At 43.7% G+C, this 24,245-nt stretch overlaps 1 protein-coding gene across 6 annotated transcripts in view; it reads right to left on the bottom strand.

The window, feature by feature from the left end:
- The window catches only part of srgap1a (SLIT-ROBO Rho GTPase activating protein 1a), a 142,275-nt gene that overhangs the window by 117,286 nt on the left and 744 nt on the right, over positions 1–24,245 (bottom strand). The gene's annotated exons all lie outside the window — the stretch shown is intronic.

The following is a 24,245-nucleotide window of genomic DNA, read 5'->3' as shown; positions in this document are numbered from 1 at the left end:
CAGATATGAACATTAATAACAGACAAATCAGGTCCTTCTTTCCCCGAGGTCGCTCCTGTTAGCGTTAGCAACAGGTTTGATTGATTTTCAGCAAGTGGAGCGGGCGCTTAGCAACGCTGTCAAACTCCTAAAAAGAAAAATTAACGCTCAGATTCATCACAAGCTCCTGAGCCTGTGCCGTTTAAATCCATTTTGTGTTTTTTTTTTCTTGAGTCTTAACACCTTTTTGACAGCTTTTGCTAACGTGTCCAACAGGTTTGATTGACATCCCATTCGCTCCCCGCTAAACCAGTGGTGCGAATGGGGAGGGGGCGTTAACTTCAACACCCTCGCTCCTGATTGGCTCTCTGGTTGCTATGATACCCGCAGTAGAGTGTGGACTTTTGAGCTGTACTAACTGTTTTTTTTTACTATATTATGACTTTTTTCTACCATATTTGAACATTTATTCTTACTTAGCGAGTCAGAACCAGGCGCTTGGACAAAACTTTGCAAAGACGAGTGAATCCGGAGCTGTGCCCTGTCTCCTTAATGTCGGAGGGATCGATTAACCAATCAGAGAGATGCTAAAAACAAACATGGCCGCTTCCACGCTCAGACAGTGTAAAGATGTGAACAAAGCGAGCGTGACGTCGCCCCTAAAGCAGTTACAGCGGCAAATTTGGAGTAAAGTTCCCCATTAGCATTTCGATCGCTAACATCGTAGCAACCGAAGAGCCAATCCGGAGCGACGTTGTTGAAGGTAACGCCCTTTTCCCGCCTCAACACGGTCAATCAAACTTCCGGATTCAGTCAGATTGTGGAACAGTCAGGATTTATACAGGATTAACGAAATTAGAGATCGATAATACAGGTTTTATCGATCGATCAGATAAAACCCTACACTTTACACGCAAGAAGTGTTCAAGATACGTAAAAATGCCACTTTCAAAATTCTCTTAAAGTCACCGCAAATCTAACACGGGAGAAATAAACAACAACAACAACAACAGCACAAAAAGTAATCCCAAGACGACTTTTGAACTCACATTAAACTCCGCCGCCGTCGGACTTAGAAATCAGAAACAAGGCCGGTTTCATGGTCAAACAGAATGAATAAAAAAACAGCTTATCTGAAAAGCTGCAGCTGGAACGGACAAATCGCACAAACACGCAGACGCACACACACACACACCCACACAGCACACACACCCCCACACACACACACACACTGGCCTCTTCTATAAATACTTTTACAAACTGCACACACTGTATCGATTATTGGGCTGTGCCTTTAAACGAGGCTCGGAGCGGCTCACTGTGCTCAGCTGTTGCACATAGACGTGTTAATGAGACGCACTAATGTTCCAGCAGATACAGAGTGTGTGTGTGTGTGTGTGGGTGTGTCTGTGTGTGTGTCGGGTTTATCTCACCGCTGTGATGGAAGAGTCGGAATAAATTAAAGTACTAATCAAAAAAGTATTTACGGAAGCAACAAAACAGCAACGGAAAAGAAAGTGAGTGGACACAACGAGAAGAAACAAATCATGTAGTTTAGAACATGGTTAGAACACGTTTAGAACACATTTTAGAGCACGTTTTAGAGCACGTTTAGAACATTTTTGGAACACAATTAGAGCACGTGAAGAACATGTTTAGAGCCGGTTTAGAACATGTGATTCTTCCATAGGTTTGTTCATATTTCAATCTTTTCGTCAAGTCGTCTGGAGGAGTTTAAAGCTGCAATTTGAACATAATCCTACTGCTACAAACATAAACTGCAAAACACAATGGTAACGGGGCAGATGGTCTCGCTTCATCCTGTCAACCTCAGAGTAGCTACGCCCGCTCGCCACAGAGTAGAACAGAACAGGAGAAGGACAAGGAGTATTTGTAATTTTAAAGTGATTTTAAAGCTCCTATATGACACAAAACTGACTCTTGTAGCTTTAAACCGTGATCTAACGCTGTTTTCTCTTCAAAAACAGACCTGGAGTTGTGTTTTGTTTCATTCACACAAGTTTGAGTCACGCTTTATTATTAGTCTGTGACATCTCCAAAGCTCAAAACGCGACGTTCCACCTTGTGATGTCATGAAGTGGTAGTTTTCACGTTAACAGCTCCTCCTTTCACCGTTTTGTTCAGGAAAAATTGGCAATTTCAGAGCTGAAATGATCCAAAATGTTTCTAGAAATGAAGGTGTGTGGAGTTTAAAAACACAGCGGAGCACTTCCTGTATCACCACATGATGACATCACAAGGTGGAACAGAGCGTTTTCTTTCAGTTTGAGAGAAGAACTCGTCTGTTAAAACATGTGTGAATGAAACAAAACAAAAAAAACACAACTCCAGGTCTGTTTGTGACGAGGAAACAACATTAAAACATCGATTTATGCATCTGAACATGAATTAATAATCAGATACGTTTTTTGTCTGTTTGCTCATCGACGGTGGTGTGAAAGTTTGTGTTTTGTTGTTTGCTTTTTTTTGCTTTTTCGCCAGTGGCAGTTTCCTCCCTCCCAAAACCACAGTATCAGTTAAACTCAGCTCATACATTTGTTTTAAAGCCGATGGCGTTGACGTCGCTGTGGAGTTTCTTGCCTTTGAGAGACGTGAGTCCAAACCGAATCTTTTCCTCCGTCGCTGCAGCCGGAGCCTCGGGGGAAGCACTTTAACGCTGACACATTATTTCAGTTGATTAAAGAGAGTTGGTTTGTTCTAATTCCTCTGTGGACTCAAGCAGGAAATGAGTTCAGTATCTTCAGACTCGCTTTAATGTTAATTTGTTCTTGAGTTCTGCAGTCGGCTAATCACAGTTTTAAAAAGGTAAAAGTAAACGACTTGAGTTTATCGACACGACGACGAGTTTAAACGTTTTAATTCTACTTAAAGCGGAAATGTTGTGCTGTTTTATGAGAGTTTTAAAGTCGTTTCCTCGTCACACACAGACCTGGAGTTGTGTGTTTTTTGTTTCATTCTCACATGTTTAACACACAAACTGCAGATTTAGACTGAGTTCTTCCCTCAAACAGAAAGAAAACACTCTGTTCCACCCTGTGATGTCATCATGTAGTAAGTGCTTCTTTCTTCTCCTCCCTCCTTCTCTTCTCTTTCTCCTTGTTCTTTCTCCTCCTCTCTACTCTTCTCCTTCTCTTCTCTCCCTCATCACTTTTTCATCTTTCCTTTTCCTCTCTCCTCCTCTCTTCTCCTCTCTCTTCCTCCCTCCTTCTCCTCTGTCCTTCTTTCTCCTCCCGTTTCCTTCTCCTTGTTCTTTCTCTTCTGCTCCTCCTCTCTCCTCCTCCTCTCTCCTCCTCCTCCCTCCTTCTCCTCTGTCCTTCTCATCTTTCCTTCTCCTCTCTCCTTCTCTCTCCTTCTTCTCCTCCTCCTCTCTTCTCCTCCCTCCTTCTCATCTGTCCTTCTCCTTTCTCCTCCCGTCTCCTTCTCCTTGTTCTTTCTCTTCTGCTCCTCCTCTCTCCCCCTCTCCACTCTTCTCCGTCTCTTCCCTCCTCCTTCTCCTCTGTCTTTCTCATCTCTTTCATCTTTCCTTCTCTCTTTTCTCTCCTTCTCCCTGTTCCTTCTCCTCACTCCTCCTCTTCTCTTTCTTTCTCTTCTCTCCTCCTTCTACTCTGACCTTTCCGGCTCTTTTTCATCTTTCCTTCTCTCCTCCTCCTCTTCTCTTTCTCCTCCTCTCTACTCTTCTCCCTCTCTTTCCTCCTCCTTCTCCTCTGTCCTTCTCATCTCTTTTTCATCTTTACTTCTCCTCTCTCCTTCTCCCTGTTCCTTCTCTTCTCCTCCCTCCTCCTCTCCCCTAGGTATTTCTCTTCTCCTCCTCTCTCCTTCCCGTCTCCTTCTCTTCCCTCCTTCTCTTCTCTCTCCCTTCTCCTCTGTCTTTCTCATCTCTTTCATCTTTCCTTCTCTCTTTTCTCTCCTTCTCTTCTCTTTCTTTCTCTTCTCTCCTCCTTCTCCTCTGACCTTCCCGGCTCTTTTTCACCTTTCCTCCTCTCCTCCTCCTCTCCTCCTCCTCTTCTCTTTCTCCTCCCTCCTCTGCTCCTCTGTGTTTTTAAACTCCACACACTTCATTTCTAGATCCTTTGGCTCATTTCAGACTCTTTCCTGAACTAAACTGTAAAAGGAGGAGCTGTTTTTAACTTGAAAACTACCACTTGATGACATCACGAGGTGGAACAGAGCATTTTGAGATTTGGAGATGTCACAGACTAATAATAAAAGATGTGAATGAAACAAAACACAACTCCAGGTCTGTTTTTGAGGAGGAAACAACATTATAAGTCCATTTTGTGTAACATCAGACTTTAACACTTCTGAGATTCACCATTTTACTTAAATCGACTTAAAACAAAGAAACCAAACTGATGTGAGATTGAAACAGGAACAATAATCATAAAAGTGAGCGCAGGAAGTTGCCAAAAGCTGCTTCCAACTGGATTTAAAATTGGAAAAGCTGAATTATGCTGATCGTGCTCCAAAAATACTCACATACATATTAAACAGCTGCTCCAGGAATGAACAGATCGTTAAGTTAAAGAGGCGGGTCAGGGTTAGACTTTTATATCACAAGAATATAATCAAAGACAAACTATAAGCAGATAAAACATGTTTGAAGAAAGACTGATACGATACTGCCGATACTTTTAGGCCAATTTTGAACATTTCCTACAAAAAATATGATTTGAAAAGAAAAATAATATAAATGTTGTGTGTACTTTTTACTGCACTGCGTCATTAAACTACAATAAAGAAAAAAACATCTCAATTAGTGTGTTTTCTGCTCTGGAATATAAGTCGCACCAGCCAAAAAATGCAGAATAATGAAGAAAAAAACATATATAAGTCGCATTTTTGGGGAAATTTATTTTACAAAATCCAAACTATGAAAAAAAGTCCGGAAAATGCAAAACTTTTAGTCGTCTACATCCGTGTTTTTACTGCTAACCCCTAATGCAGCTGTGTAATTTAAGAGTTTAAGTGTCAAAACAAAACTTTACGCACAAAACTGGTAGTATCGGCCCAGGTGGAAGATTTAAGCCCGATAGCCCATACACAAAACACTGCAAATATCGGTCCGTTTCAAGAAGCTACTGAATCGATTTGTCACAATCCTTTGGCTGCAATTTAACATTTTATCCCAAATTTTTGATCTTCTGAAAAAAAAATCCATAAAACAAGAAGCTAGGACCTGTAAATGCTCCACAGTATGGAATTAAACCTATTTATCACCATGGAAACGAGCAGATCACGCCACCAGCTCTGTGGAGAAGTGACCTCAGAGTAAGAAGGCGCTTTTTTCATGGTATTTTCCTTTGCAATAAAAACAGCTGTGAGTAAATGAGTCCAAAAGTAACACTGTGGAACATCGCAGTCAAAGCAATAACATCTCCATGGAAACCGTTACAATCGCAGCTTTAAATAGATCTCATGTCATCTGCAGAGTACGCTCCTCCGCGGCTTCAAAAGAGCTCGTTTTGGGATAATTACAGTGGAAGTGGAAGTGGAGGAAGTGACAGAGTGAGACGCCGTGAGCCGGAGCGCTCTCACCCCGGGGCAGATTTAACCGCCAGAGTCCCCCCCCCCCCCCTACGCTCAGAGGAGGACACCAGCCTCCACGTCTCCGCTCAGAGGAGGACACGTCTTAAAACTAAAATGCGTCTCCCAAAGTCCAGTGAAAAGAGCCGGACGCTGACGGAGCTGAACAGGAACAAAAGGCAACGGGATTTTCAGACGGCGGAGGTTTATTTTACTTCAGATGTGTCCAAACGCTTTACGTTTTGAGGGCGTGTCCAAAGTTTTTATGGACGGAATGGACAGAAGGACAGAATGGACGGAATGGACAGAAGGACAGAATGGACGGAATGGACAGAATGGACAGAAGGACAGAATGGACGGAATGGACAGAATGGATAGAAGGACAGAATGGACAGAAGGACAAAATGGACGGAATGGACAGAATGGATAGAAGGACAGAATGGACAGAAGGGACAGAATGGATGGAATGGACAGAAGGACAGAAGGACAGAATGGACGGAATGGACAGAATGGACAGAAGGACAGAAGGACAGAATGGACGGAATGGACAGAAGGACAGAATGGACAGAATGGATGGAATGGACAGAAGGACAGAATGGACAGAATGGACAGAAGGACAGAATGGACAGAAGAACAGAATGGACAGAATGGATGGAATGGACAGAATGGACAGAATGGACGGAATGGACAGAATGGACAGAATGACAGAATGGACGGAATGGACAGAAGGACAGAATGGACAGAATGGATAGAAGGACAGAATGGACAGAAGGACAGAATGGACAGAAGGACAGAATGGACGGAATGGACAGAATGGATAGAAGGACAGAATGGACAGAAGGACAGAATGGATGGAATGGACAGAAGGACAGAATGGACAGAATGGATGGAATGGACAGAATGGACAGAAGGACAGAATGGACAGAAGGACAGAATGGACAGAAGGACAGAATGGACAGAATGGACGGAATGGACAGAAGGACAGAATGGACAGAATGGATGGAATGGACAGAAGGACAGAATGGACAGAATGGACAGAAGGACAGAATGGACAGAAGAACAGAATGGACAGAATGGATGGAATGGACAGAATGGACAGAATGGACGGAATGGACAGAATGGACAGAATGACAGAATGGACGGAATGGACAGAAGGACAGAATGGACAGAATGGATAGAAGGACAGAATGGACAGAAGGACAGAATGGACAGAAGGACAGAATGGACGGAATGGACAGAATGGATAGAAGGACAGAATGGACAGAAGGACAGAATGGATGGAATGGACAGAAGGACAGAATGGACAGAATGGATGGAATGGACAGAATGGACAGAAGGACAGAATGGACAGAAGGACAGAATGGACAGAAGGACAGAATGGACAGAATGGACAGAAGGACAGAATGGACAGAATGGACAAAAGGACAGAATGGACGGAATGGACAGAAGGACAAAATGGACGGAATGGAGCAGGAGGGAGGAGCAGGAGGGAGGAGAAGGAGAGAGGAGCAGACCTGCACACATTTATGTTTGAGAGCAGCTCGTTCTGCCTCAGTCTCACTGTCAGATCCTTGAAATAAAGTTTAAAATGTGAAATGTTCTAAAATGGAGATTAATATTAAGCCGTACTGTGGAACTTTCCAGGAAAAGCAATACAATATTCAACGGGACAAGACACTTAATGCACAATAGCAGATGTCAGATCCTCCACCTGAAAAGTTCCACAGTGAACCTTTAACTTGGTGGTACTTTTCTTCATCCCTGAGTCAGGAGCATCTGCACGAGGATCTAAAAATAACACGCCCACGCCATTCGTATTAAACTATTAAAGCTGTCAGGAGTCCGCCGGGACGTCTCACAGGGAGCGCCGCACTCCAGCCAAAGACAACCGGAACAAAATCCAGCCCGATACGGAATGACGTGACCAGACTTCCAACGCTCCAACTGCAAATAGTTACTACGGCTGCGGAATGTGCCACGCTGAGCTCGTTTATAGAACAAACCCAGAAGGATCTCCTCCTCGTGTCCACGTCGTTTCAGTAATTACCTGAGGAGATGTGGCGTTCCAGAATATGACACAGCGGAGGATTGGGCCATGGACGATTTTCCAGAGGCTTATTAAGTCTCACTGGTGGTTTGTTTTCTTGTTTTGGTGCAACAACAGAAAGTCAGTCCTCTGCAAAAACCAGAAACTCAAAGACAGTTATTTTAAACCAAAGACAAACTGGCAAAATAACAGCTTCAGGTTTCAACCGATTGTTAATCTGAGTGGAAGCAACGAGGACTTTTCCCTGACGATGGGTGAGCTCTCAACTGTGTGCAAACTTTGTGCAAACTGTGTTCATTTAGGCTTTGCAGAACATTCCACAATACGGCATTAAATGAATCCATCTTGCATTTGTTCAGTTTCAGCTCGTTTTATTCATGAAGAGGTTTGTCCAAAGTTTCAAAAACCAGATGCAAACTTCTATCTTGGTCCAAACTTGGTCCAAACTTGGTCCAAACTTGGTCCAAACTTGGTCCAAACTTGGTCCAAACTTGGTCCAAACTTGGTCCAAACTTGGTCCAAACTTGGTCCAAACTTGGTCCAAACTTGGTCCAAACTTGGTCCAAACCTGGTCCAAACCTGGTCCAAACCTGGTCCAAACCTGGTCCAAACCTGGTCCAAACCTGGTCCAAACCTGGTCCAAACCTGGTCCAAACCTGGTCCAAACTTGGTCCAAACCTGGTCCAAACCTGGTCCAAACTTGGTTCAAAGTTGGTCCAAACTTGGTCCAAACTTTGCCCAAACTTTGCCCAAACTTGGCCCTTTTGCTTAGATGGTCAAAGTTTGGGCAAAGTGACACTGTGGCTGCAAAAACGATGTAAAAATCCACAAGTTCCGTCTTTGTTGTTGAACATAACAGATTAAATGTCATTTCTGCGAGGCGTTCAAACAGCTGACTTTATCCCGGGTCGTTGGGGAATTCCACACCTCTTTTACTGAAATGAACAAATATAAAAATAAATGTTGAAACGGTGGGATTAAAGCTGCATTAATTAGACTCTGAACAGCCACTGGGCCACAGTCCCTCGCGTCACTGCTGCTCCACAACAGCATAATTGGACTGGAAAGAGGGATTCAGGTCAGAGGGCAAAGGTCATGGTTTAGTGAGCCGGGGTCAGGCTGGGCTGGACAGAAGGCCGCCAGCGAGGGGTCAGCACGGACTGGAGAGAAAGACGAGGCTTAGGGAGTCGAGGAGGTGCTGAAAACAGACCCTGACTCAGGATGTTACTGACAGAACGAGCTTTGTGTGAAGTGTCTGTGGTTTGGTCTGTGACGTCACGACCACATGACCAGCGCCGTGTGACTAAACGCGGTGAGGTGCGCGATTCAACAACTTTAACAGAGAAGCCAAATGTGACGAGGTTAAACTGCAGTTGCTTAATCCTGTGTGTGCTTTGTGTGTTTTATGTGTATCCTGGTTCCGTTTTGTCCGTGTAAATGCAGTATTCCGGTGTCAGTATTCCGGATGAGCCCGTGTCCCGTTGTGAGAGGAATATTCTGAGCGTTCAGGACACTGTGGCGTGTAGAGTTTTCACACCGGAGCTGTACTGACCATGTGCAAACTCAAGTAACAAATACAGGAGCAAAACAACTCGAACTTTTAAAATATAATATTATTTTACTCCTACAAACAAAATAAAAGTGGTCTATTTCAAAACAAACGCCTTTAACGCTTTTATTTAAAGTAGATCTTGTTTCTTTGTCGTTAGAAACTGGTTTAAAAGTCTAAAGTTTGCAAAGTTACCCAAATGTTTAGCTCCTTGCCGTATCTGTGTCATGGTTGCCATAGCGACCCCTGCAAAAATCCAGGATGCTCCGATTCTGTATGTGTCAAGGGACATACTGGTTTATCCGAACACATGGAAACGTCATTATCGGGATACAGCTCCTAACCGGGATACAGCTCCTAACCGGGATACAGCTCCTAACCGGGATACAGCTCCTAACCGGGATACAGCTCCTAACCGGGATATAGCTCCTAACCGGGCTAAGGCTGCTAACCGGGATGTAGCTCCCAACCGGGATACAGCTCCTAACCAGGATACTGGAAGCACATGTAAACGCACTCATCAAGAAAGCACAACATTCGTACTGTACTGGAATTTTGCTCTATCCCATAAATATTCCGAGTTCACTTTAACATTACTCAAACAGCCGAGGTAGAAACACAAGTCCTCGTGTTCTGTGCAGCTCACACACGTCTGGACCAGCGCCAAGTGTCAGAACATGTGCGAGTGAGTAATTAGAGTTCTGTGGCTAATAATACGGAACATTTGAGTGCGGGACAGCGGTGCAGTGGGACAAACAGCGAGTCCACAGCGAGGCCGGAGAGTCTGGAAGAACATTCTGACAGATCTTTATCTGTAAACGTCTCTCCTTCGCCCCGTTCCTAAACACTCCACACATCCGCGGCTAAACCCACAGAGGAGGCTCCGGTTTCCTTCCACAGAGGGGGCGGAGTCACGGCAGCCCGAGTCCGTATGGCCGCGGTCCACGATGAATGAAGGTCATTGTGAGGCGAGCGAGCGCACGGCCGAGTCCATGGGAAAGTCAGACTCAAAACAGACCGAGCGCATGGAAGAAACCAGCGGTCAGAGAAGAGTGACCACAACAAACGCACTTCTCAGCACTACAGTAACTCATTTAAAGATAAAACGCACCGTCTTTTGTGTTTAATGACGCACTGTGTAACTTTCCTGGCACCTGCCCGTCTCCGTGGCGACGTTATTTAGATCGTGGGAAGTTACGCGGCAGGACGTTAGAGGTGACTGCTTAAAACACACCTCGAAAAACACACATTCTTACGATATTCCTGATGGCGTCACACGGTTATCTCCATGGAAATACGTAAAGTTTAATGCCCTACTGTGAAACATTCCAGGTATCGCAAGAATATACCTGGTGATGAAGTTACAATGTGCTCTTTTAAGTAGGGATGCACCAAAATAGGAAGTTTTAGTAGCTTGGATATCGGTTCCAAGATATCGATACGGCCGATATCCCGTTTTGGTTCACAAATCGGTGTAAAAAGACGATGTAACGGCCAAAACGTCTCAGAATATTAAACTTGTAGCTGTTTTGTGGCTATTTTAAACGATAAATTAACTATAAAATACACTTAAACTATTTTTTACCTTGAGCCATTTGCGTTTAAAGGTTGAAATTCTCTCGATTTAAGTATCTGCCGATCCCAGATATGAATACAACTGATACGAGGGCGAAGCTCGGTCTTTGTGTTTTTAAATTAGCTTCAAAATAATGTGGAGGAGCTTTTATTCACTTCATATCTACCTCTTTTTTGAGTCTGGAGGTCACTGAGGAGTCCCGCGTGCCCCGGTGTCGCGAGGTCGAGGTAAAAAACAACGAAAACGGGGTCACGGGGTCGATAAAGCGTTACAACGTGCAGTAAATTAAACTTGTGTTAAGCCCGGGCTGGACTGCAGGGGGCGTGGCTGTTTAGAATGAGACATATGGACTTGTTATACTTCACATCAGCGGTATTTTTAGTTTAGTGGGATTTCTCGCCATTGGGTAATTTTCTATACACCACTGGACGTACTTTCCTGGGTGTGCTCGGTCTGGTTGGATCGTCTAAACATATGCTGCGGTTTATTTCATTGTCTTCTGCAACACAACAGGACAATGATGTAATTTAGGCTCTTTGTTAAATCCATTCGGGCAATAAAATCCATTGCATACATTTAGACCCGTCTTCTTCCCGTGACATCCTCATAAAAGTGGACGGCTGCGGCTATTTCTGCTTCTAATTGTTTCAAATGAGATGCAGAATTGGGACGTACGGGTTAGAAAAGTAAAGAAAAAGGCACGAGAATAAAAGGCTAAAACCACAGATCCAGAGGTGTGGGGTTTTTCATGGCCGATACCGACTGATTAGAAAACAATGGACGATAAGCTCTGCCGATACTTTTTGACCGATATGTACTGGCACATTTGGATATTTTTGCTCCAAATATATAATCTGCACATCAAAGTTTAACATTTTAGAGCAGCAGGTCGACCAAAACTGAAAAAAAAAAAGACTCGAAGAAAACAAGGAATAAACCAGGGCTAAACCAGGACTAAACCAGGACTAAACCAGGGCTAAACCAGGGCTAAACCAGGACTATAGCAGGACAAAACAAGGACTAGACCAGGACTAAACCAGGACTAGACCAGGACTAGACCAGGACTAGACCAGGACTAGACCAGGACTAGACCAGGACTAGACCAGGACTAGACCAGGGCTAAATCAGGGCTAAACCAGGACTAAACCAGGACTAAACCAGGACTAAACCAGGACTAAACCAGGACTATAGCAGGACAAAACAAAGACTAGACCAGGACTAAACCAGGGCTAAACCAGGACTAAACCAGGGCTAAACCAGGAATAAACCAGGACTAAACCAGGACAGGCTTAATGTGCATCTATTTGCAGATACAGTTCAAGTCTGTGGGGCCAGAGCCCACTCATGTCTAAGGGACAGTGGGGTCAGGGGTCATCCCGCCAGGTGAGGGAAGGGGCGGATCCAGGGTCAGCGCCGGGTCGTCAGCGTGGAATATGTTTAAAATGGAACAAAGCTAAACATTGAGGTCAAAACAACACAATACTCAGGGATCATGACAGAAAGAAAGTCAGTTGTTTACATAATGCACAATGAAAAAAAAACAAACTACAGCACTTTTGTATGAGTCACATCATCATAAAAATGTGTTTGTGGTCTCCACTGTCACAAACTGATGGGTTCAAACATTATGACACACGAGGAGCATGGGAAGCAGAAAACAAAACAAAGATATATTTCTTGTCTAAACCAGAGAGTATGTTTAATATTGTTACAAAAACCTACTGTCTGTTTGCTCACAAGGGCCGAGCTAATCTCAACAGAAATGAGCCAGATACGCACAAGACAAAAGAGGATGTGTGCATGAGGTTTGACAGTAAGAAACTAGAAGAATAAACTGGATGTATTGGTACGAAGATATACTACGATAAACGATAATGAAACTACGTTATACCACTGACCATAGACTGTTTAAATGGACATAGCTAACCTGCTAGCCGCCGCATCCCACACAGGAAGTGATCATGGGCGTGCATCCGGCTCCATCGACTCCAAAAACTAGCTGCTGTCAGACTCGTCATTTTGGTCTTAAATGTTCATATTAACCCTCTACATGATCCTGGGGTTCATTCTTTTTTTTTTTGTTATTTTGAGTTTATATTTTAGTTTTGTTTTTTTTCAGAGTTATTTTGAGTTTTTGTTTTCTTATTTTGAGGGGGTGTTTTTAGTTATTTTTATCATTTTTTTTCTTTTTTTCGGTTATTTTTTTTTATTTTATGTTTATTTTGAGATTATTTTTTGTTTTTGAAAATCTGTCCCCTCTCTCTGTCTCTGCTGCTTCAGACTCATTCTGGTCTTAAATGTTCGTATTAACCCTCTACATGATCCTGGGGTTTTTATTTCACTATTGTGTCTGTAAATCAAGATATGAACATTAATAACAGACAAATCAGGTCCTTCTTTCCCCGACGTCGCTCCTGTTAGCGTTAGCAACAGGTTTGATTGACAGCGTTGCTAAGGGAAGGGGCGTTACTTTCAACAACCTCGCTCCTGATTGGCTCTTCGGTTGCTATGATACTCGTGGTCCACATCTTTACACAGTCTACGCCACTGACACAACAGCAATAACGCAAGATAATCCCCATAAACCGATTTAAAAAGGCAGTAGCGATATTGTAATTGTTCTTATACGACAACAAAAACTGCCAAACTCTCCAAACTTTCACAAAGAAAATATACACTCCATAAATACTGCGTCCCAAACATATCGTTCCAGCTTTCATTTCTTGAAAGATAAGTTGATGTAGTATTTATTGTGACAGGCCTAGCTCCATCTAAAAGCATTAAGGCCCATCACGTCGCGGGTGATATATTGACAGACTTGAACATCTATTACTTTGCGGTTGCTTGATTTGGAAAGACGTCTTACCGACTGTCACTCACACAAAACAAGTCGAGTCTGTAAGTGCACTAAACATGAGTACAGCTGGAGCGACGCCACGTGCGGTGAGTTTAAGTAAAAGAGAACGCCTTGGGAAGCTCGATCCGGTTTTCCCAGAAGGTTGATCCAAGTCCGGACTTGTAAATAGACTTTTCCCATAAGTTGAACTGACGCAAAGTAGGTCACATATCAGATTTGGCTTCTGCAGCTGCTGCGGTCGATGATATAATATTTAAATTGTAAATATTCACATTTTTATAGCAGTTTTCCACCTTCAAGGCCCTGAGGAGGAAACACCACGCACCCATTCACACATTCATACACCAACGTACAACAACAACAGCGTTTATCTGTGGGAGCTGGAATCTACGACGAGTATAAGGGTCAGTTAAATAAAATAAACTATGCAGGTACTTCGAGAATAAAGTCGTAGCATTTCGACATTCAGTTTTATTAGAATAAAGTTGTAATTTTATAAGAATACAGGCGACTGTGCGTGAATGAGTGACTAGTCCGTTGTGCGTTATGTAGTTTTTGGAGTGTTTTGTTCAGATATACTTTCACCTGGGGTTTACACACGGTGAAATACTGTGTCTTTTAGCCCACCATCACTGCACTATCATCAGTATAAGTACTTTGAAGCGACACTGCATATGTTTGAGTTTGTTTCGTCGGAGGAACCAGACGGATTTGGAAGGAATCGCTACTTTTGTGGGAGAGGAACTGTCTGGAAGTTGTCTCGTATTATTACTTTATTCTCGTAGTACTATGATTTCATCCGCATAAAAATACGACTTTTTCCGGCGTTGACTTTATTCTCGTAAAATTGCGTCTTTAATGTCGAAATGCTACGACCTTATTCTCGTAGCGCCCGTGTAATTTATCGTTTATGTCGAGAGCGGGATTCGACAGCGTTGGGTTCAGTAGAGAAACGCTCAACTCAGCAACTGTCACCACGAGCTTTTTTCACAACAAGACTCACGAATCCACCTCAAGTTCAAGTAAAGTTCGTAAAATAAACTTATATAATATTTGTTACTGTTTGTGGGACTGGGGAAGCACTGGAAAAATATTGGTACCACAATATCTGCAATTTTGTTTTCGATATCAGCCAACACTTCTAACTGCTAAAACCCTCCGATATCGGCCAATACTGATGGAACACGAGGCGAATTTCCGAGCTAGAGACGCCTTTACTTCCTTGTTTACCCTCATCTTAAAAGCTTTCACTGCCACTAACCCGCTTACATCTGTCAAACGAATTAGACCAACACACAGACAGATTAAAGCGACTCCCCCAAGACGCCAGCATCTTATAACCTGCGTCTTCTTCACTGCACTGACCTCACAGCGGCTGGTCTTCTGCCCATCCCCCCCGCCCGCTCTCGTCGGTCTAATCCGGGCCCGACTGGGTGGCATGCAGTGGCAGGGCCCCGGTGGTCAAACGTAGTCTGTCTGGCTTCCTGTCTGCCCATATGCCGAGGCCCTATCCCGTGTGCGGCGGTTTGGAGGAATGAAAGGCGTCCAGAAAGCAGCAACCCCCCAATGACCCGGCTGTTTCCAGAAGTTCTTTCAAATGGTTAATACGAAACAGAACCCATAATCCAGAGCCCATAAAAAGTACTCAACAATTTACACAAGGCGACACTCGTGATAGGTGGGCACTTTAATTCAAGTTTGTTTATACGGCGCGTTTAAAATAACTTCAGCTGAACAAAGTGCTTCACGTTCAAAAATAGATCCACCGATAATACGATATATAGAAAAAGAACAAAACACCAACATCTCCCGGGCATTTCATACTAGCAAGACGGGAGAACAGGTGGGTTTTCAGGCTAATCTTAAACGGTGTTAAAGACTGAGAGGATCTGACAGGCAGAGGGCGCTATTCTAGTGTCACAGAAAAGGCTCCGTTACCTCTCGTTTTAAGCTTGGGTTTGGGCATAGACAACAAGAGCTGACCTCTGACCAAAGGGCTCTGGGTGGAGTATAGGGCTGCAGGAACTCCCTCAGATAAAAGAGGACCCAAAGAGCGCAAGCAGAGGAGCCATAGAGCGCAGGCAGAGGAGCCATAGAGCGCAGACAGGACCCATAGAGAGCAGACAGGACCCATAGAGCGCAGACAGGATCCATAGAGCGCAGACAGGACCCATAGAGCGCAGACAGGACCCATAGAGTGCAGACAGAGGACCCATAGAAGGACCCATAGAGCGCAGACAGAGGACCCATAGAAGGACCCATAGAGCACAGACAGGACCCATAGAAGGACCCATAGAGCGCAGACAGGACCCATAGAGCGCAGACAGGACCCATAGAAGGACCCATAGAGTGCAGACAGAGGACCCATAGAGCGCAGACAGGACCCACAGTGAGCAGACAGGACCCCATAGAGAGCAGACAGGACCCATAGAGCGCAGACAGGACCCATAGAGCGCAGACAGGACCCATAGAGCGCAGACAGGACCCATAGAGAGCAGACAGGACCCATAGAGCGCAGACAGGACCCACAGAGCGCAGACAGGACCCATAGAGCGCAGACAGGACCCATAGAGCACAGAGGGGTCCCATAGAGCGCAGACAGGACCCATAGAGAGCAGACAGGACTCATAGAAGGACCCATAGAGAGCAGACAGGACCCATAGAGAGCAGACAGGACCCATAGAGAGCAGACAGGACTCATAGAAGGGCCCATAGAGAGCAGACAGGACCCATAGAGCGCAGGCAGGACCCATAGAGAGCAGACAGGACCCATAGAGCGCAGACAGGACCCATAGAGCGCAGACAGGATCCATAGAAGGACCCATAGAGTGCAGACAGGACCCATAGAGAGCAGCCAGGACCCATAGAGAGCAGACAGGACCCATAGAGAGCAGACAGGACCCATAGAAGGACCCAGAGAGCACAGAGAGGACCCATAGAAGGACCCATAGAGTGCAGAGAGGTCCCATAGAGAGCAGACAGGACCCATAGAGCGCAGACAGGACCCATAGAGTGCAGAGAGGTCCCTTTAGACAGATTTAAGGCAGTGTCCAGCTTTAATCTGAACCTTTTGTCCAGTTACAGATTTAATTTTTCCTTTTACGACACACATCCGACTGTTTTAACTAATGGCAATAAAAGTCTTTGCGTTTCAGTATTTGTTAAGCTAATGATGAAGTGACAATCATTAGGTTTGGAAAATGTAAATTGAATGCAAAGTCTGCCCGTGTTTGTCTAAGGCTACGACGTGGGAGCAGGGAAGGTTTTGAGGTTTTGCGGCGGCGGTGGGCGGCCGTAATGTCCGACTGGCCTTTGTGTCTGCTCTGAAAAGCACAGTGGGGAGGGTAAAGTGTTATTAAAACTGCCAAAACAAGAGAGTATCCACAGATGGTGCTGTCAATAAGCTCTGAGTCATGTAAAAGCACCCACACATTCACCCCACCCAGCACCCAACACCTCAGCGCCCTGAATGAAAGCTTTAAGAAATAGAGAAGGAGATAAAGCTGCAAAAAGAATCGCAAAATGAATCGAAAACGCAATTTAAATGGACAAAATTGGCAAATCGCAAAGGCTGCAATCTTTGAAGTATCATTGTTTTCTCCACAAACAACATATCCGCTCCAATTCTGCGTAAAAACATCTAACCCTGTAGTTTACATCTGTACAAACAGGCTCTGAAGTGTCCCAGTGTGTCAGATGCCCTTCCTGCGTCTCCCTGGGGTCTTATTCTGCGTAAAAACTGCTAAACCTGTAGCTCACACCTGTACAAACACGTTCTCATTAGAGATGTACCAGGTGACCGATATTTTGGGCCGATATTCACACTTTTTGCCGTATCAGCCTTAAATCTTCCGCTTAAAGATCACACACGAAGCTTTATTTGAACATTTAACGCCAGAAAACATGACGACACTAGTAAAAAATCAGTGTCGGTGAGTTTATAGTAAATTTAAATGACACAATTTGGGAAAAAATATTGTATATATTTACCTCTATGACTATTTTATTTTGAAGCATATCTTTTTTTAACTTTATACATGCCCTTATTTGTATTTATAAGAGCTATATTTCTACTTTTTATATCATTTTTGAGCGTTTTATGTCGCACTTTATCACCAAAGATCCTAGTTTGTGAGTTGTGTTCACTGACAATGCCAATCTTCTTCATCTTCTGATTCCTCAGCCCAAAAACATCGCCAAAGCTCGTCGATTTTCGGGTTCTCTGGATTCTAAACAAATTATATCAGCCATGGAAAAAAAAAACAACATATCGATCTCTATCCAATCTAATCCACTTTATTTCACAAACAAATGCAGTTTCCAAAGTGCTGCACAAAAACATTATAAAGAAAAACAACTAAGTAAATCAACATTTAGACTAGAATCAAATAGCAAAATTTAAATAATAAATATGTATATAAAAGCAATAAAACAATATAATCAAATAAAACAAGCAAATAAAATCAATAGGAATAAATCAATAAAAGACAACAGAGGACCATACGACTCACGCAGAGTTAAAAGTCAGTAAAAAAGAGTAAAAGTGGGTCTTAAGACGAGACTTAAAACTAGTCTCTCTCTAGTTCTGATGTGATTCTTGTGTTTGTTTTGTCATTTTTAGCCTCTTTGTTTAGACACAACTGGAACATAAACTTTAAATCGCAAATCTAACCGTAATGCTCGTCTGAAAAATCACAATCACACATTTTTTTTTCCAAGTCGTTCGGTCGTCCCCTGAAGCGCCCGAGCAACCCGAACGAAGCCACGCCAAACTTCACTCCACACAGAGCGAGAGGAAGGAGGGAGGAGCGGCTAAAACAGATGGCGAGTGTGTGAACGGAGTGTGATGCGGCGCAGAAGTGCTTGGCAAGGTGTTGGGATGCCATTACTCTGTCAGCCTCTAAATTCCATCAGCGCCTCTCCAGACAGCGACGGCGCAAAAAACATCACGAATCCAGGAGCCGGCGACGTCGTGACAAGCCCGCAGCTCGCCACATTGTTTGACCCTGACGAGAGTGGAGTCTAATTATAGCCCCGCTGACCGCCGCACAACACGCAACAAGTCAACAACTGTCTGTTCAGTCAGTTGTTCGCTCAGACGTCCTCGCGTTACATCAGGGCTGGGGGTGTTCTGCGTGTATGTGCGTGGCAGGATGTTTGGCACACATTAGCAAACCAAAAAAAAGTCTGAAATCTTGAGAACAAAATGCAAAAATTGAATCAAACGGGGGATTTTCAGGAGCCAATCTGAGCGTTCATGGTCCCGTTTAAAAGTTTGATGAGTGACTAACTGAAAAAAACTGTTGGCTAATGCTGCTAGCTTCAAACTGTCGTGTTATTTGAGAGGGATTTGTTTAACAGCACAAATCAGTTTACCTGTTGTAGTTCCGGCTAAGTCAGATTCGAGGTCCCATATCGCACAAAATTGACTCTTGTGAGGTTTAATCCATGTTCTAATGCTGTTACCACCTCAAAAACAGACCTGGAGTTGTGTTTATTGTGCGTTTTTATCAGTCCGTCTACATCTCCAAAGCTCAAAACGCTCTGTTCTACCTTGTGATGTCATAAAGTGGTAGTTTTCAAGTGAGCAGCTCCTCCTTTTACCGTTTTGTTGAGAAAAGATTGACAATTCCAGGAGCTGAAATGATCCAAATGATTCTAGAAATGAAGGTGTGTGGAGTTTAAAAACACAGCGGAGCACTTCCTGTTTCGCCACACGATGACATCACAAGGTGGAACAGGGTGTTTTCTTTCTTGTTTGAGAGAAGAACTCAGCCTAAATCTGCAGCTTTTGTGTGTTAAACATGTGAGAATGAAACAAAAGAAACAACACAAGTCCAGGTCTGTTTGTGACGAGGAAACGACATTAAAACAGATCAGAAAAGAACGTAACACGAGCGATTTAAAGTCTAACCAACCCTCAGACAGAGCAGAGCCTCCAGTTAGCGTCACACTCTCAGGGAATGATGACGACATCGACTGCAACGTATCGATATGCACAGAGAGAGGTGATGTGAGGAGACGAGGGAGGAGTCAGAGGAGGAGTGGTCAGTGGGAGTGGTCAGTGGGAGTGGTCAGCCATTAGGTGATTAGTCCTGTCAATATAATCACTATGTGGACTTGTTCAGTATATGAAATCTGAATGTGTTTTTTTATATTTATGCACATTTTTCTGCTCTACTGGGACATTTTTGCTTTTTTTTTTTGTCTTTATGATCAGATTTAATCCATAAAAGGTTGAATTAATAACTTTTCTGACTCACTCCAGATGCAAACAAACAACTAAACTGTTTCATTCTGCTGTTTATTTATTCCAGCTCATTATTTTTTTTTAACAATATTATGCATTTAAAGTCATTTTCACTTATAACAAAGTACAATTCTATAACAGCTGCTTAAATATTGAAGTTATCCTTAATTTTAAACTTAAAATTATTCATATCCAGAATGTTTTTAGCCCGTCAGCAACTTTAATAATGATCATAATCGCAATAATTTTGGTCAAGATAATCGTGACCCCAAATTTCAATATGGTCCCAGGCCTCGACTTGTGATAATAAATAAATAAATAAATAAATAAATAGGTAGAAAACAAACTGGAGTCTTCACATCAAAGTGTGTGTAAATCAGAGATGTCCTGACCGCACGGAGCAGATGCCACATGTGTGCGACGTCTGGGCTGTGGGTCCATGAGGCGGCAGAGTTTGGATTTTGCAGCAGAAATGGAAAGAGGATTTGTAATTGTAACCATCCACTGCCACAGCCTTAAATCACCGCGAGAACAAACACTGGAGCTGTCGGTTTGAGGCTCGTTTCAATGGCAGAAGAAGGAAGGAACGAGGACGGGACCCCCGCAGAGAGAGAGACGGGATTCTGCTGTAAGAGCCGTGACCCTGAGCTCCAAACGGCTCCAAACGGCTCTAAACTGTTCCAAACTGCTCTAAACAGCTCCAAACTGCTCTAAACTGTTCCAAGCTGTTCCAAACGGCTCTAAACGGCTCCAAAGAGCTCCAAAAGGCTCTAAACTGTTCCAAACTGCTCCAAACTGCTCCAAACTGCTCCAAATGGCTCTAAACGGCTCCAAAAGGCTCCAAACTGCTCTAAACTGTTCCAAACAGCTCCAAACTGCTCCGAGGAGCTCCAAAAGGCTCTAAACTGTTCCAAAATGCTCCAAACAGCTCCAAACGGCTCCAAACTGCTCCAGACAGCTATAAACTGTTCTAAACTGTTCCAAACTGCTCCAGACAGCTCCAAAAGGCTCTAAACTGCTCTAAACAGCTCCAAACTGCTCCAAAGAGCTCCAAAAGGCTCTAAACTGCTCTAAACTGTTCCAAACTGCTTCAATCTGCTCCAAACTGCTCCACAGACTGGGACTTTGTCTTTACGTATCTGCCAAGACCAGATTTCAACAGAGACCAGTTAGAGATGAGACAATCTCAATAATATCATTCATATTCATCAATATGTCACCAGAATGTGCAGAAAAAGCGACTTTCACAGTTGTTTAAATATGGAACCTGTTAAAAACATTAAAATGATAATTATTCATATCCATAACATTTTTAAACTGTCAGCAAATTTAATAAGTATTATGTGATAATCGTATTCCCAGACTGAAAACAGCATTTATTTCCTTAAAAATAAATAAAATAAGACAAAACTGATCCAAATGTGTTAAAAGTTCAAACATTATGAGACTTTCTGGGTCGATTACAACCAATGAATAATCTTAATACATCAATTTATATGTCGAACCAGAAGATCAACTAAAAAAAAACGATATAACTAAACGAAACTCTCTGCAGACTGACACCAAACCAACTCAAGACTCTGTTCCACCGAGGATCTGGCAACGCACCACAATCTGAACCTCTCACAACTTTAATGCACTGAGACCAAAGCAGCTCCAGAAAATTCCACTGTCTGAACACATTCCTCGTTATTGTTGTTGTTTTTCCAGAACGTGTGTGTCGATTCAGCACCGATTCTCCACACTGCAGGACCACTTTTAATTCAGGAACAGCTTTTTTTACGAAATCAAGAGAAACTGGGGTCAACAATAATCGTTTTTCTATAAATCGTGATAATTGCCGACGAAGATAAAGGTCTTTAAATCACCAGAGTCTGCAGAGAAAAGACACTTCAGACGTTTTCTTCTAGATTGTTTCAAACACATACGGACACCGAACCAGAGACACACCGATCCAGCCTGACCATGTGCGCACGTCCAGCTCCATCGACTCTGGAGGTTCCGATACCGATTTCGATACTACAGCTTTAAAAATACCATTCCATTGAAGTACAGCAGAACAACAGACCTGCTGTGATGGATCATACACATCTTTAACGCAGCCAGAGCTCATTTGTTTGTCCTTGTGGCTGCTTATTGTTCTAATTGTTGCGTGTGTTCTGCAGACTTGGCCTGGAGCTGTTCTGCTCCACTGCAGATGTGATCCACTCGTTATCACTTTAAACTCTCGTGGCTCTCGTTTCACTTCTGCACAAAAAACAAAAAACGAAAACACTTTGTAGATGCGACGGGAACTGTGTTTGATCAGGATGTGGGTATTAAACCAAATCCAAGTCAGAGATCGACCAATATGTTTAGAATCCAGAGAAACCGACGGCTGATTATTAACTTCGCTGATGTTTTAGCGCCAATACGCAGAACCGATTTGGATAATTTTCCACACAATAAAGCCGTTTAAATTCACTACACTCCCCACAAGCCCCTTTCTTTTTTACCACAGACCTATAAAAGAGTGTGTGGCCATGTTTTGTGCAGTGATCTCTTTGTATTTAAGTGTTCATACGCCGCCTGGCCAAAAAAAAGTCACACACTCTAATATTTCATCGAACTGCCTTTAAAAAATGCTCTTATTTTCACTGTTAAACACGACCCTGATTCTACTGTTGTTTTTCTTCGACTTGATTTCACCAAACGTTTAAGTGTCGTCGATCTTGTTCATTCAGGAGGTTTTTCCGGACTCGTTTCTTTCTCGAAGTCGATGTGTCTCCACTGTCCAGTTTTTAATCATGTGTTGGACTTTTAGTAGTTTCTGCAATTTCCTTAGATGTTTTTTCTCTGCTTGACGCCAATGATTTGACTCGATGAACATCTTTTCCATGACCGCAGGACGTGTCTTTGGACATGGTTGTTTAAAAAAATGAGAAACGACTCATTGCAGCAGTTGGGGTTAAATAACTTGTTGCCGAAAGATAATGGCCCCTGCAGTAATTACCCAACAGGAGCCTCGTACATATTTGCTCAGTTAAATCCAGGTGGCGACTTCTTTTTTGGCCGGGCACAACAAAATATCGGCCTGAGCTGGAGATTTAAGACCAATAACTGAGCTAAAAAAGTCCAAACATTGTCCAGATAATGAGTCTGTCTCTAACAAATGAACCCTCGTCACACAAAACGCTCAACACTGGAGTAAAACGAACAAACACAAAGCTGTGTGTGTATTTAAACAAGGTGTGGAACCTCAGTTTATTTGCAATTCAAAACGAACCAGCACAGTATTTTAGGCAAATGATTCACTCCCATGTGAAGTGCGCTCTGAAACATCCAAACACAACACACACCGAGCCTCCCGTCCGCCTCATAACCGCCTCGGCTTTCATCAAAACCATAAAAAGAAGCACAAACGAAGCGGCGTCGATGTGCAAACACCCAGAGCATCAGGTTGCCGCCGTTATTACCCCACCGGAGTTGCTGTGACAAATGGGAAGCTTCGTCATCTCTGGTTCAGCCTCCTGTGTGACTCTGCATCACGCTCGATTACAGGCTCAAAGCTCTTAGTCATCCTCACGGGGAGAAGAGACGCAGACGGACATTCTTTGGAAATGAGGGTTTGCGCTCAGACACATGCAATCTTTTAATTCCCTGAGGAGCACTGCCCACTTGCCCTCTCTCCACACACACACACACACACTGCCCCAACCCCCACTGACCCCTCCCTGCTTCTCCCTGGACGTGGGAGGAGGGGGGACACACACACACACATCATAGGTGGTATTCCAGGGTGCTAAGGAACAGTGCTGCCTGGCTCCGGGCCAAATCCCCATGGTTACTCCGGAGCGAGGGACTTGCTGGCTCCTTCTGCGACCTGCACAGTGAGGCTTGAAGGAGGATGACAGTTTAGGACGGCATTACAACACACACTCACACACCTGCGCATCACGGTTACGGGGCGGCTGTGTGCTCCGAGCGCGCGGGGCCACCTGGACTGACTGCAGATTTGACTTCTTCCACATTAGAACATCATCGTTTTTGAAAAGCCTCCAAGCTCAAGTGGTGTTTTCCTTTCTGTGGAGGTGTGCTGTCTGAACCTGTGTGTTTTTTTTAAACTAAACCGTGGGAAAGGTGCTATTAAAGTGTTGCACTGAGCTGGAACTCCTCTGTAAACTGTTCTTGGAGCAGTTTGGCTGTAACAGGTTATCAATGACAATCAATAGTTAATAGAGAGGCAAAGGGGATCTGTCCTGGCTTTGCTCTTGGTCTAAATGAAGTAACATGGACACACAGACTCACACAGACTCACACAGACTCACACAGACTCACACAGACTCACACAGACTCACACAGACTCACACAGACTCACACAGACTCACACAGACTCACACAGACTCACACAGACTCACTGCTGGTCACTGAAGCCCCACAGTTTTAAATCCTGACATAAAACGT

This window comes from Periophthalmus magnuspinnatus, chromosome 6, assembly GCF_009829125.3.
Source record: "Periophthalmus magnuspinnatus isolate fPerMag1 chromosome 6, fPerMag1.2.pri, whole genome shotgun sequence".
NCBI classification, from domain to species: Eukaryota; Metazoa; Chordata; class Actinopteri; order Gobiiformes; family Gobiidae; genus Periophthalmus; species Periophthalmus magnuspinnatus.
This window is presented reverse-complemented; position numbering and strand designations above follow the sequence as displayed.